The sequence below is a fragment of the Onychomys torridus genome, chromosome 15 (assembly GCF_903995425.1).
Source record: "Onychomys torridus chromosome 15, mOncTor1.1, whole genome shotgun sequence".
Classification (NCBI taxonomy): Eukaryota; Metazoa; Chordata; class Mammalia; order Rodentia; family Cricetidae; genus Onychomys; species Onychomys torridus.
In genome coordinates, this window is record NC_050457.1 from 36,103,557 (window position 1) to 36,117,709 (window position 14,153).

Here is a 14,153-nt window from a genome sequence, read left to right on the forward strand (position 1 = left end):
TGAAAGAAAAAGAAAAGCCAAATTCCAGGTCAGGGTCTCTTGGACAACCTTCCTCTCACGAACAGCCATTTCTGGCCCTTTATCACAAAATGGAGGTTCATCATTGAACTGTGGAATCTGGTGAACAGATTCTAGGAAACACAGAACATCGACCAAAGTCTCGATCTTTCCATTCCCACCGGATATTATCTGCCTCAAAGAACAAAGAAAGCTGGCTTCCTCTGTGTCCCGAGCAGCAATAGAAAGAGGACTTGTGAATGTCACCACTATCAGTAATCCTGTACATTTTTTTTTTAAGTATTTCATCTTATGAGCAGTAACGCATTAACCAACAGATCCTGTCTGTGAACCTGAAATGAATCCTTTTGTCTGCCCTCTAAGATTGAAGGGCCGCCACTGCTAGGTCCAGTGGCACATTCCTGTCACCATTACTTGGGAGGTACAGGCAGGAGGATCAGGAGCTCAGATGCATGGCTAGTTCAAGGCCAACCTGTGTAACATAACACCCAGCTTCAAAAGCCAAAATTGAATACTAGTAAAGCAAAGGCCAGTGAGATGTACTCGACAACCTGCGGACTTGAAGTTGATCCCTGGAACCCACAGACAGGAAGGAGAGAACCGATTTCCACAAGTTGTCCTCTGACCTCCACACATGCGCCGTGGCCTGAACACACACACACACACACACACACACACACACACACACACACACCACAGAATAAATAAATGCAATAACAAAGTTTTAAAATAAGATAAAGACTAAAAGATTGAAGCTTTTGAACAGAGGGGACGTCACCAGCATTTGCCTGAGAATTCAGCATTAGGGGGAAATTGGGGGAAGAACAGTAAGTCCCTAAGGTGTGTACCACAATATTTTGGAGAAAAATAAGAACTATGCAATGAGGAACCCTCAAAAACACTATCTTTACCATATGGCCAGAGTTCACAACACTCTTCTTGTTACCTTTTACTATATAACAAACTATTGCAAAATGTGTTGGCTTAGAAAAATGCTCTCATGGTTGTGTGCATTGAGAGGGCTCATCTTATATGATTATGTTCAAATGTTGATTGGAACTTGGATCATCTTAGAGTTTAATATCAGCGAAGCTCTCTACCACTGAGTATATCTACAGCCCCCAATATCAATTTGTTTAAACATCCAAGGTTACTTTTTTGACTCCAGCATCTGATGGCTGGAATGGTCAGAACAATTGTAAGCTGGTCAAACATATTTCTCTACAAGTGGCTGCTTTGAGATTTGAAGGTTGTTGGATAATCTCAGGCACTCTATAAGGCTGTTGCTTTGTTTCATTCAATTTATGTGCATGAGAAAGTCACAAGGCTAGTCCAGATACATGGAGATGGGCCTATATAAAGTCATGAAAACTGGTCATATAGTCCACTGCAGAACTGACTGTGGTTGCATCAATTAACTCCTTTGTGTTTTCAAGTCCCTTTCAGATCCCCAGTAACCTATTTACCCTTCTAACATTGTCCCAAAGCATTGCTATAATTAACGAAGCAATTCCACATCGTTTATCTGGTAATTAAAAGAGGTTTATTTCAGGGGTAACTTACAACCAATAAGGGGTCGATTACAGGATCTGAGAGAGATGAGGTACAGTCCAGTGTAGTTCTCTAGGGAACTCTGACTTGGTCTGCAAATCCAGCCTTCAGGACTATGAGGAGCTAAGAGAGCAAACACGTATGCATCTTGGGTCTTAAGGGGTCTCCTCTTGACCACACCCCAGGGGCAAGTCATAGCCAGGTGTGGCAGTTACTTCCTGCCACACTAGGGGCAGTGTTTCAAGGCCAAAGCTGGAACAGCTACCCACTACACCAAAGTTATCCTAAGTGTATTTCATCCTCTTCATTTTTCTCTCTTCTGTGTATTTCAAATAGCCTGTCTTGGGGTTCTGTTGTTGGGAGTTTTTTACTCTTTTTTATTCTTTTGAGGGGCCTGCCACCCAGCTCCCAAATAAATCACACACAGAGGCTTATTCTTACTTTTGAATGCCCAGTCTCAGCTTGCCTTAGTAAAAAAACAACAACAATAAACTCCTTCCATAGTCAGTTTTTGGTCATGGTATTTTATCTCAGCAACAGAAAAGCAGTAGTACATTACCCTTATGAGCATCCACCTATACTGGTTATTATCTGGATAGTTTCTGGGATTTTACTTTTTCTGTTAGATGAGGCCATAGTTCCTTGAACATCCTTGATGCTGACTGATGTATGATGTCATCTAAAGGCAAAGAATTTCATCCCAGTCTTCATAATTTGGCGTGTTTTGGTTTCGTCTGTTTTCAGAAATTAAAGCCAGCATGCTTTAATTTTTTTTTTTCAGCCTACAGTTCCAACACTAGATGGCACCAAAGTTCAGACTGCCTGCTGCAGTTCTGGAAGGCAATCCAAGTATAGGGTTATCTTAAACTCTCAGATGGTGAGTTCTTCAGACTCAATTAGGGAGCTCTTACAAAGGGTAGTTTATCCGCACAGACCTCTACGTGGGGCTTGCATAAGCCTACAGTGGACCTTCCAAAACCATCAGCTTGTGGTCATGAACTGCAGAATTCTGTGAAGCTCTAGAGAGAATCACCAGAGGAACAGGCCCTGGGTAGGCAGGTACTCCAGAACTGTGGCTATAAATGGCACAGTGCCGAGCCCACAATACACCAGGACCAACAGAGCACTGAGGCGAGACCTACCTAGTCCTGTACTGCAGGGGGCTGCCGATGCTGTTGGGAACTCTGCCCTGACTGGAACAGAAGTTTGCTGGACTAGGACCGCAGTAAGTCTCCCCCTGGTACTGGGACTCTTCAGAGACCCTGTCTTCAGGCAGTATTTGAGATGTTTAGGTTCCACCTGCCTGCCCAGCGTTGAGTTTCACAAGCCCAGCACTAAGTCCCAAGGCAAAATCCTGTGCTTTTATCCCATCCCACCTGCTGAATAGAGTGATGCTGTCCAGGTGATGCTGCCCAAGGTTTGGATAGTGTTGATGAAATCAGTCCTTTGGCCATCCTAGATGACATTAACCTGTGTCATATCTGACTTTCTTTTTTTTTTTTTTTGGAGCTGAGGATCGAACCCAGGGCCTTGCACTTGCTAGGCAAGTGCTCTACCACTGAGCTAAATCCCCAACCCGTCATATCTGACTTTCACAGGCACGGTTTATCTACACAGTCTCAGGAGTGTATCCAGGCCTCTGCAAGAGCAGACAGTAAGGCGAGATGAAACAAGTCTATCATGCTAAGTGTAAAATTGTTTCAGGAGTCAGGGTCTTGAGCTCTATCTGTGAATACTGGCCCAGGAGGGTTTTGCTGCTGGAGGCTGGGAACGGGTGGTGGCAACAGTCCCTTTGAGCAGTGGTTCTCAACCTTCCCAATGCTTCCACCCTTTAATACAGTTCTTCATGCTGTGGTGACCCCCAACCATGAAGTTATTTTCATTGCTACTTCATAACTGTAATTTTGCTACCGTTATGAATTATAATGTAAATATATGTGTTTTTCAATGGCCTTAGGTGACCCCTGTGAAAGGGTCACTTGACCTCCGAAGGGGTGGAAAACCCACAGATTGAGAACTGCTGCTTTAGGGACTATTAAGGCTGGCATTGAGCTCCAAGGCAGAGTCTGCTTTTGTGCTACCCAGTAAGTGGTCTTGCTTTCCAGTCTACTAGCTGAGATTGTGGGGGAAGGGTCCTACCTGCAGATTTGGCCATCTGACTGATGCAGGTCCAGCAGCAGCATCTTCAGGTACAGCCTGGGCTTCAGGAGGCAGAGAGTTCCACCAGCACCGACATCACTGATAGGTTCACCCTGTTTCGAGTCTGAGGCCAGGATTTAATTCCCTCTCTATCCCCAAAGTGGAGCTATCACTCTTCATGAAGCTTGGAATTATGGGAGGGGTAAAACAGGCCTCAGCATTTTTTCAATGTGTCTTTTCCTTTTATACTAAAATCAGGACACTATGGGTGGTCTTTCACTTTACCTCTTTAGTTCTTGTGAACGTAGTGTGGTACATGGAAATATGGCAGAGGTGTCCACCCTTATGACACTATGACGTGATGTTATATACAAATGTGTTGGGCCTTACCCACAGCTATGCTGGGATGCATGATACCCTAGGGACATAGGCTGGACACACAGGTAGTGCATCTCTAGGGAGGTAACTGGTATCTGATCTGACCTAGTTGCCATCTTGTTCTGACCTCCCTCCCACCAAAGAGGACAGCATTTAAACCCACTGGACAGCCTTTATATCACAAAACAAAGACCTCCAAGAACCATGCTCTGCCTGATGTATCACAGTGGGAAGTATAAAACACTACATGCAGAGGCTTGATCTCAAAATCCAACCTTAAATATAATCAAACTTTTAGATTTAACTCCCAGTCCATGACAAATAGAAGAAAGAGATTTTTTTTTTTTCACCATCAGATACAGGGTCAACAAAATACAAAATGTAGGAAGTGTTACTGGGGGAAAAAAATCTCAGGACCTGGGAGACAAATCAAATATAAATGTGTAGATCCAGACTCCAACCAACTATAAAACTTATAATACAGTTCAAGAAATTGGACCAGACGTGGTAGCTCATGTTTTTAATCTAGCACTTGGGAGACAGAGACAGGCAGATCTTTATGAGTTTGAGGCCAGTCCGGTCTACAGAGCAAGTTCCTGGCCAGTTGGGGTTATGTAGTGAGAATCTATCTCAAAAAAAAAAAAAAAATCACATTTATTTTGTGTGTGTGCAGGCTTTTATGTGTAGGAGCATGTGTTTATGGTTATATGCATGGAGGCTTTGAACAACCTCATGTGTCCTTCCTTGGGAGCTGTCTACCTTGTTTTCTGAGCCAGAGGCTCTTATGGATCTGGAGGTTGACAAGTTGGCTAGCTTGGCTAGCCAGTGAGCTCCAGAGATCCACCTCTGTATCTCCAGCATTAGAATTAGAAGCACATGTCACTATGAACCTGGACTTTTTTTTTTAGATTTATTTATTTATTATGTATACAGAAGAGGGCACCAGATCTCATTACAGATGGTTGTGAGCCACCATGTGGTTGCTGAGAATTGAATGAAGAGCAGCCCATGCTCTTAACCTCTGAGCCATCTCTCCAGACCCTGGACTTTTTTTTTTAAACATGGGTTTGGGGGATTAAATTCAAGTCTCTGCACTCCTGTGGCAAGCACTTTACCAACTGAGCTAACTCCACAGCTTCAAGAAATTTATTAACTGATTAGATACTAAATGATGCTAAGCAAATATTAATGTTTTAGATAAGATGATGTGAAGGTTATGACTTTTTAAAGCAGTTTTTATATTTTAGAAGCACAAAGATGTGGTTATAGATGAGACTTGCTTCTGTATTGATTGTTGTTGGTTTTTTGGGTTTTTTGTTTGTTTGGTTTTGGTTTTTCGAGACAGGGTCTTACTGTGTAGCTTTGTGCCTTTCCTGGAACTCACTTGGTAGCCCAGGCTGGCCTCGAACTCACAGAGATCTGCCTGGCTCTGCCTCCCAAGTTGCTGGGATTAAAGGCATGTGCCACCACCGCCCGGTGATTGTTTTTTTTATAAGTAATAGAAACACAGAGGTTCACCATACTTCCTACTTCTGCATATAGCAGAAACTTTCCATTGAAAGAGCTGAAAAAAACCGGTGTGGTGATTCATGCCTACTACTAGCATTTAGGAGATAGAAGCAAGAGGAATACACCATACGGGGTCACAGAGCAAGTTCTGGGTCAATGTGGGATACATAGTGAGACCTTTGTCAGTGTTCTCAATTATGAAGGACCATTGAAGGAAGAAAAGACACTAAAGGACGTAATAAGCTTACTAAAAGAGCAGCAGGGTGGATCAGCTTCTGACTGCCTTGTAGCTTTGCAGGAGCACTTTTATTGATTGTTACACATAAAAGGCCTTTTAGCAAGTCAATTTCCACATGCCAAAATCTCTTCTCTGATCTAGAAGTTGTCTGAAGGGACCACTATCTAAGCAAACACAGTCACTGTAAGAATTCCAGGTATGGCCTGGGGTTATAGTCAGAGAGGCAATGGCCCCTGGGTCCCACCCCGGGCACCATCCTGGGAGGACCTGCCCAACTTGGCCCCAGTTTCCTGCCAATCGGCAGGCCCTGTGGAAAGGCTCCCCTTTTCCCAAGACTGCAGGCAGACCCTGCAGTCTCCACACCCTGCCCCCACACCCATTTGCCCAAGACCCCAGCCACTTCCTGAGACTCAGAGACCAGCCCCCAGCTCCCATCCGCCCTGGAACTCCCATCTGGACCAGAGACCAGAGAGACCCTTTGGTGGACACTACAACCTCAATGCCTTGCCCCCACACCCATATGCTGGAGACCCCAGCCACTTCCGGAGACTTAGAGACCAGTGTCCAGTATTCCATCCTGTCCCAGATCTCCCATCTGGACCAGAGAGCCCCCAGCTACCATCTGCCCCAGAACTCCCATCTGGACCAGAGCTTCCATCCTGTCCCGGAACTCCCATCTGGATGAGAGGACCTCCCATCTGGACAAGATAAGGAGATCCCAGGGACTTCCTGAGACTCAGAGTCCAGCCCCCCAGCTCCTATCCAGCCAGCACTCTCATCTGGACCAGAGCTCCCATCTGGCCCAGAGCTTCCATCTGGACCAGAGAGAGGCTCCCTAAATCTGTCAGCTCTGTCTGGACCAAGTACACTGATAAGACCAAGAACGAACCCACAAGGAGATGGGCAGACATCAAGGCAGAAGTACATACAACAAAATAAAGGGCAATACAGCATCACCAGAACCTAGCCCTTCTCCAACAGCTAGACCTGAAGATCTCGGAATGGAAGAAGAAGAGGAAGGAGGAGGAGGAGGAGGAGGAGGAGGAGGAGGAGGAGGAGGAGAAGGAGGGGGAGGAGAAGGAGAAGGAGAAGGAGAAAACAACCTTATAAGTAACATCATGAAGAGGCTAGAGCCTTATATAGAAGAAGTCAAAAATAAAGTGGAGGAACAGACAAACAAAAATTGGGAAGAATGTTATAAAAAACTAGAGGAAAGGACAATTAAATCAGAAGAAAACAATAAGTCCCTGAAAGAAAATCAGGAAAAAAACAAGGGAAACAGTCCAAGACCTGAAGAGGGAAATAGAAAAAATGAAGAAGACACTAGCAGAAGGAATGCTGGAAATAGAAAATCTGAGTAAACAAACAGGAACTTCAGATGCAAGTATAACCAACAGAATGCAAGAAATGGAAGAGAGGATCTCTGGTGTTGAAGATACGGTAGAAGAAATAGATTCATCAGTCAAAGAAAACACTAAAACCAACAAAGTCATGACCCAAAATGTCCAAGAAATTTGGGACACCATGAAAAGACCAAACCTACGAATAATAGGGATAGAGGAAGGAGAAGAATACCAACTCAAAGGCACAGAAAATATATTTAACAAGATCATAGAAGAAAACTTTCCCACCTTAAAGAATGAAATGCCGATGAAGATACAAGAAGCCTATAGAACACCAAACAGACTAGACCCCCCAAAAAAGTCCCCTCACCACATAATAATTAAACAACTAAACGTACAGAATAAAGAAAGAATATTAAGGGCAGCAAAGGAAAAAGGCCAAGTGACTTATAAAGGCAAACCTATCAGAATAGCACCCAATTTCTCAATGGAGACTTTGAAAGCCAGAAGGGCCAGGACAGATATAATGCAGACACTAAGAGACCATGGATGCCAGCCTAGACTAATATACCCAGAAAAACTCTCAATCATCATAGAAGGAGTGAACAAGGCCTTTCAAGACAAAACCAGATTTAAACAATACTTATCCACAAACCCAGCCCTACAGAAAGCACTAGAAGGAAAATTCCAACCTAAGGAAGGCAGATACACCCATGAAAACACAGGCAATAGATAACACCACAGCAGTAAACCCCAAAGAAGAGAAGTACACACACACTACCACCAAATAATAAAAATAATAACAGGAACAAACAATCACTGGTCATTAATATCCCTTAATATCAATGGACTTAATTCACCTATAAAAAGACACAGACTAACAGAATGGATATGAAAACAGGATCCATCTTTCTGCTGCATATAAGAAACACACCTCAAATTCAAAGACAGACACCTCCTAAGAATAAAAGGCTGGGAAAAGACTTTCCAATCACATGGTCTTAAGAAACAAGCTGGTGTAGCCATCTTAATATCCAGCAAAATAGCTTCAAACTAAAATCAATCAAAAGAGATGATGAAGGACATTACATACTCATCGCAGGAAAGATCCACCAAGATGAAGTCTCAATTCTGAACATTTACACCCCAAACACAAGGGCACCCACATATGTAAAAGAAACGTTACTAAAGCTTAAATCACATATAAAACCCCACACATTAATAGTGGGAGACTTCAACACCCCACTTTCACCTCTGGACAGATCAGACAAATTGAAACTTAACAGAGACATAATGGTCTTAACTGATGTTATGGCTCAAATGGCCTTAATCGATATCTACAGAACATTCCACCTGAACAAAAAAGAATATACCTTCTTCTCAGCACCCCATGGAACCTTCTCTAAAATTGACCACATACTTGGCCACAAAGCAAATCTCAACAGATACAAAACAATTGGAATAACCTCCTGTGTTCTGTCGGACCACCATGGTTTAAAGTTAGATGTCAACAACAGAAAAAACTACAGAAATCCTATAATCTCATGGAAACTGAATAATGCTCAACTGAATCACCAATGGGTTAAGGAAGAAATAAAGAAAGAAATTAAAGACTTCCTAGGGATCAATGAAAATGAATACACCACATACCCAAACTTATGGGACACTATGAAAGCAGTGCTAAGAGGGAAATTCATAGCACTAAATGCCCACATAAAGAAACTGGAGAAATATCATGCTAGTGACTTGACAGCACACCCGAAAGCCCTTGAACAGGAAGAAACAAAGTCTCCCAGGAGGAACAGATTCCAGGAAATTATCAAATTGAGAGCTGAAATCAATAAAATAGAAATAAAGAGAACAATACAAAGGATTAATGAAACAAAGAGTTGATTCTTTGAGAAGATCAACAAGATAGACAAGCCCTTATCCAAACTAACCAAAAGACAGAGAGAGAGCATCCAAATTAACAAAATCAGAAATGAAAAGGGGGACATAACAACAGACAATGAGGAAATCCAGAGAATCATCAGGTCATACTTCAAAAACCTCTACTCCACAAAACTGGAAAATCTAAAAGAAATGGATAATTTTCTGGATAGGTACCACATACCTAAGTTAAATCAAGACCAGATAAACCATTTAAATAGTCCAATAACCCCTAAGGAAATAGAATCAGTCATTAAAAGTCTCCCAACCAAAAAAAGCCCAGGACCAGATGGTTTCACTGAAGAATTCTACCAGATCTTCAAAGAAGACTTAATATCAGTACTCTTTAAATTGTTCCACACAATAGAAGCAGAAGGTATATTACCAAACTCCTTCTATGAGGCTACAATTACCCTGATTCCTAAACCAAACAAAGATGCAACAAAGAAAGAGAACTACAGACCAATCTCCCTCATGAACATTGATGCAAAAATACTCAATAAAATACTGGCAAACAGACTCAAAACAATTATCCACCATGATCAAGTAGGCTTCATCCCAGGGATACAAGGGTGGTTCAACATACGAAAGTCCGTCAATGTAATACACCATATAAACAAACTCAAAGAAAAAAACCACATGATCATCTCACTAGATGCAGAAAAGGCATTTGACAAAATCCAGCACCCCTTCATGATAAAGGTCTTGGAGAGATCAGGAATACACGGAACATACCTAAACATACTAAAGGCAATCTACAGCAAGCCAACAGCCAACATCAAATTAAATGGAGAGAAACTCAAAGCAATACCACTAAAATCAGGAACAAGGCAAGGCTGTCCCCTCTCCCCGTACTTATTCAATATAGTACTTGAAGTTCTAGCCAGAGCTATAAGACAACATAAGGAGATTAAGGGGATATAAATTGGAAAGGAAGAAGTCAAGCTTTCCCTATTTGTGGATGACATGATAGTATATATGAGTCACCCAAAAAATTCAACCAAGGAACTGATACAGCTAATAAAAACCTTCAGCAATATAGCAGGATACAAGATCAACTCAAAAAGTCAGTAGCCCTCCTATATACAATAGACAAACAGGCTGAGAAGGAAATCAGAGATACATCACCCTTTACAATAGCCACAAATGATATAAAATACCTTGGGGTTACTCTAACTAAGCATGTGAAGGACCTATATGACAAGAACTTTAAGTCCCTGAAAAAAGAAATTGAAGAAGATGTCAGGAAATGGAAAGACCTCCCATGCTCATAGATAGGCAGGATTAACATAGTAAAAATGGCGATCTTACCAAAAGCAATCTACAGCTTCAACGCAATCCCCATCAAATTACCAACACAATTCTTCACAGATCTGGAAAGATTAATACTCAACTTCATATGGAAAAACAAAAAACCCAGGATAGCCAAAAGAATCCTGTACAATAAAACAACCTCTGGAGGCATCACATTCCCCAACCTCAAGCTCTAATATAGAGCTACCGTAATAAAAACAGCTTGGTACTGATATAAAAACCGACATGTGGACCAATGGAATCTAATTGAAGACCCTGACATTAACCTGCACACCTATGAACATATAATTTTTGACAAAGAAGCAAAAAATGTACAATGGAAAAAAGAAAGCATCTTCAACAAATGGTGCTGGCATAACTGGATGTCAATGTGTAGAAGGCTGCAAATAGATCCATATCTGTCAACGTGCACAAAACTTAAGTCCAAGTGGATCAAAGACCTCAACATAAATCCAGTTACTCTGAACCTGATAGAAGACAAAGTAGGAAGTACTCTTGAACACATTGGCACCGGAGATCACTTTCTAAATATAACACCAGTAGCACAGACACTGAGAGAAACAATCAATCAATGGGACCTGTTGAAACTCAGAAGCTTTTGTAGAGCAAAGGACACAGTCAACAAGACAAAGTGACAGCCTACAGAATGGGAAAAGGTCTTCACCAACCCCACATCTGACAGAGGGCTGATATCCAGAATATATAAAGAACTCAAGAAATTAGACATCAAAATGCCCAACAGTCCAATTAAGAAATGGGCTATAGAACTAAACAGAGAATTCTCAACAGAGGAAGTTCAAATGGCTGAAAGACATTTAAGGAATTGCTCAACATCCCTAATTATCTGGGAAATGCAAATCAAAATGACTCTGAGATAACACCTTACACCTGTCAGAATGGCTAAGATCAAAAACACAGAAGACAGCTTATGCTGGAGAGGATGTGGAACAAGGGGAACTCTCCTCCACTGCTAGTGGGAATGCAAGCTTGTACAGCCACTTTGGAAATCAATATGGTGCTTCCTTAGAAAATTGGGAATCCATCTCCCCCAAGACCCGGCTGTAGCACTCTTTGGCATATACCCAAGGAATGCTCAATCATACCACAAGGGCATTTGCTCAGCTATGTTCGTATCAGCATTGTTTGTAATAGCCAGAACCTGGAAACAACCTAGATGCCCTTCAACTGAAGAATGGATAAAGAAAATATGGTACATATACACAATGGAGTACTACTCAGCAGAGAAAAACAATGACATCATGAGGTTTGCAGGCAAATGGATGGATCTAGAAAAAAATCATCCTGAGTGAGGTAACCCAGACTCAGAAGGACAAACATGGTATGTACTCACTCATAGGAGGATACTAGATGTAAAACAAAGATGACTAGACTGCTACACAACTCCAGGGAGGCTACCTAGAAAACAGGACCCTAGGAAAGACACAGGGATCACCACATGACAGACAAATGGATGAGATCTACCTGAACAACCTGGACGAGAGTGGGAGAAATGAAGGGCAAGGTTTGAGGGAAAGGAGGCTTGGGGGAGCAGGAGATTCCAGCTGGATAAGGAACAGAAAAGGAGAACAAGGAATGGTAGATCATGATGGATGAGGACCACATGAGAACAGGAGTGGGCAGAGTGCTGGAGAGGTCCACTAAGGTCCACAGTGATGCATCCTCTGTAGACTGCTGGCAGTGGTTGAGAGAAAACCTGATCTGACCTAGTCTGGTGATCAGATGGCCAAACACCCTGACAGTTGGGCTGGAACTCTCATCCAGTGACTGATGGAAGTGGATTCAGAGATCCTCAGCCAGGCCCCAGGTGGAGCTCCATGTGTCCAGTTGTCAAGAAGGAGGAGGGACTGTGGGGGCATGAATTGTTGAGCCCAGAATTGGAAAAAGCACGGGGAAGAAAGGCCAGAGGAATGGAAGCACATGAATTGTGAACCAAAGGCTGTGGAGCCCCCAGCTGGATCAGGCCCTCTGGATAAGTGAGACAATTGAATAGCTTGATCTGTTTGGGAGGCATCCAGGCTGTGGGACCGGGACCTGTCCTTAGTGCATGAGCTGGTTGTTTGGAACCTGGGACTTACACAGGGTCACTTTGCTCAACCTGGAAGGAGGGGACTGGACCTTCCTATACTGAATCCACCAGTTTTAAATGAATCCCCAGGGGAGTCTTTGCCCTGGAGGAGACTGTAATGGAGGGGAGGGGATGGGCGGAAGGTAGAGGTGGGGGAGGGAGGGGGAGGACAGGGGAACCCATGGCTGATGTGTAAAATTAAAACATAAATATAATAAAAAAAAAGGGGGGGGGGGAAGAATTCCAAGTTTGCCAGTAATGTCTTACAACTGAGGTCATGCTAAGGTTCTAAAATTCCCAAGAAAGAACAACTTCCTAACTCTCAAGTAACAATCACTGCTTATTTACCACCGATTACTTCAAGGCCTAAGTGGCCATCTCTCCAGAGTAATGGCCAGGTGTAATGGATCTTCTAGTTTTTCCTCTACAGACCTTACCTAAAAGATAGATAAATAAGTAAGAATAAAAACCAAACAGTCATGCTAAAAATATACTCCCCTCCCTGGTTTTTCCTGAATGTTCTTCTCTGCCTCTAGGACCAATCATTCTGAAACTTTTCTATGGATGTCTCCTTCTCTACCTAGTCATTAAATGTTAGTGTGTGTGCTGGTGTGTGTGGTTGTGTGGTGTGTAAGACTTTTTCTTTACTAGTGTGATTGATGGGTGTAGGGCCAGCCCTTTGAGGGTGTGGCCAGCCTGATGGTCCTGGGTTCTGTAAGAAAGCAGGCTGAGCAAGCCATGGGGAGCATGCCAGTAAGCAGCACCCCTCCATGACCTCTGCATCAGCTCCTGCCTCCAGGTTCCTGTCCTGTTTGAATTCCTGTCTGACTTCCTTCGATGATGAACAGTGATACTGAAGTGAAAGCCAAACAAATCCTTTCCTTTCCAACTTGATTTTTGGTCATGGTGTTTCACTGCAGCAACAGAACCCTAACTACGACAGTGTGTCTTAGAATTTGTTCTTGCTGGGCAGTGGAGGTGCACACCTTTAATCCCAGCACTCGGGAGGCAGAAGCAGACAGATCTCTGTGAGTTCGAGGCCATCCTGGTCTACAAAGAGAGTTCCAGGGCAGTCAGGGCTGTTACACAGAGAAAATCTGTCTTGAAAACAAATAAACAAACCAACTAAATTATTCTCAATTGCTGGTCTACCTTTATCCTGAGTAACTTTTAAATCCTATTCTATAGTACGTGAATGTATTAAGAATTTCTCAGTGGGAAACCTGGCACAGTTCTGGTCTGTTTATTTCTTGCTTGGACTTAGACCTTGCTCCTGTAGCTATGCCTATGTGTTCAAATACTTTGGACAGGCCCTGCTCTGGGAGCCAAGATGAGGGCCATGAAACAAGGCAAAACTTTGGGCTGGACCTCCAAGAATCCACTAGGCAGGTCAGAACACTCAGTTACAATTTTTCTTGAGAGTAAGATCTCTATTGGTCCCTTTGGTGCCAGTGATCTGTACCAAGAGTATAGACTGCCACCTTTAAGATCACCACTGCCTGAAATGGGGGAGATGACCAGATCACTTTCTTTTTTTCTTCTCTTCTCCTCTCCTCTCCTCCTCCTCCCCCTCCCCCCCCCCCCCCCCCTCCTTCTTCTTCTTCCTCTTTGTGGTTTTCCAAGACAGGGTTTCTCTGTGTAGCCCTGA

General features: G+C 43.0%; 1 protein-coding gene across 1 annotated transcript in view; it reads right to left on the reverse strand.

Annotated features, from left to right (window-relative positions):
* Window positions 1-14,153, reverse strand: part of Ddx4 (DEAD-box helicase 4) — a 73,945-nt gene that overhangs the window by 58,612 nt on the left and 1,180 nt on the right. The window lies entirely within an intron of this gene.